The sequence below is a fragment of the Moschus berezovskii genome, chromosome 1 (assembly GCF_049115385.1).
Source record: "Moschus berezovskii isolate FMDL1 chromosome 1, NW_MosBer_1.0, whole genome shotgun sequence".
In the NCBI taxonomy this organism is placed as follows: domain Eukaryota; kingdom Metazoa; phylum Chordata; class Mammalia; order Artiodactyla; family Moschidae; genus Moschus; species Moschus berezovskii.
This window is the reverse complement of record NC_142460.1, coordinates 25,567,884-25,569,750: the sequence shown is the minus strand read 5'-3', so window position 1 is coordinate 25,569,750 and position 1,867 is coordinate 25,567,884.

The window sequence follows — 1,867 nt, the reverse complement described above, 5'->3', positions numbered from 1 at the left end:
ATCTTAAAAATGGGTATACTGGACTTCCTCCGCGGCTTAGTGGTTAAGAATCCACTTGCCAATGGAGGGTTCATGGGTTTGATCCCTGGTCCAGGAAGACTCCACTTGCAGAGAGGCAACTAAACCCATGCACCACAAATACTGAGCCCGCACTCACTAGAGCCCATGCTCCACAAGAGAAGTCAGCAGAAGGAGAAGCCCTAGCATCGCCTCCAGACAGTAGCCCCAACTCGCCGCAACTAGAGAAAGCCTTCGCGTAGCAACGAAGACACAGCGCAGCCAAAAAAAAATGATAAGACAAAATGAGTACATTAATAGTTCCTATCTCATAGAGTTGTGAAAACCATATGACGTGGCAATTTAAGAAATACTTAGAAAGCTAGTGGAAGTAAATGTAAGCTACGTAAGTGCTTGTTCTGATTAACTTTTGATGGGCACATTCATTCATGCATTCCACAAACATTTCTGCATTGTCTATTCTGCACCAGATGCTGGTCTAGGCACTGAACCTCAGCAGCGAATAAGACAGACAAGGTCCCATAGAGTTTCTACTCTCACCTCAACAGGGAAATGGGCTCCTTTAGGAAAGAGAGTATCTAACACCATTCTAAAGGAGATCAGTCCTGGGTGTTCATTGGAAGGACTGAATCTAAAGCTGAAACTCCAATACTTTGGCCACCTCTTGCGACCAGTTGACTCACTGGAAAAGACTCTGATGCTGGGAAGGATTGGGGGCGGGAAGAGAAGGGGACGACAGAGAATGAGATGGCTGGATGGCATCACCGACTCGATGGAGGTGAGTTTGAGTTAACTCCAGGAGTTGGTGATGGACAGGGAGGCCTGGTGTGCTGTGATTCATGGGGTCGCAAAGCGTCGGACACGACTGAACTGAACACCATTTTGTATCTCCCATGGTGCTTTGCACAAGGCAGACGATAGGTGTTTGGGAGGAAATTATAAGTGGAATAAAAACAGACGTACTTCAAAAATCTTGCACTCTTGGGCAAAGAGAATACCAATTATGTAGACACATCAATTCTATTCTTCTAAGAAAATCTGGAATTTAGTCACTTAACATTTCTTAAAAGGACTTCTCGGTAATTGAAAATATAAAGGATTCTATGACGTTTCCGCTGCACCATGCCATGTTTTGCTCATGATACAGAGGGAAGCATGGCATGGAGCACACTTCAGCCAGGTGAGCCCAGACCACCTTGGGTTTTGTGGTTGTTCACTCTGGAGCACCTTCAATTAGCAGGCTTGGCTCAGCTCTCAGCCTTAGAGCCACAGGAGGAAATCACGTGGCCAAAGTGACTGCAGAGGCCAGTGTGTCCCAGGAATGCTTAGCCAAGGAGTTTTACTTGCAGTTACTAATAGAACACATGCCCATCCAGGACAGAAATTTAATTTTGATTCACTCTACATAAGTTCAGCTCAGTTGAGTCACTCAGTCGTGTCCAACTCTTTGCAATCCCATGGACTGCAGCGCCCCATGGGCTGTAGGACCTCAAGCCTCCCTGTCCATCACCAACTCCCAGAGATTGCCCCAACTCATGTCCATTGAGTTGGTGATGCCATCTAGCCATTTCATCCTCTGTCATCCTCTTGTCCTCCTGCCTTCTGTCTTTCCCAGCATCAGGGTCTTTTCTAATGAGTCTTCATATCAGGTGACCAAACTATTGGAGCTTCAGCTTCAGCATCACTCCTTCCAATGAATATTCAGGACTGATTTCCTTTAGGATTGACTGGTTGGATCTCCTTGCAGTCCGAGGGACTCTCAAGAGTCTTCTCCAACACCACAGTTCAAAAGTATCAATTCTCCAGAGCTCAACTTTCCTTATGGTCCAACTCTCACATCCATACATGA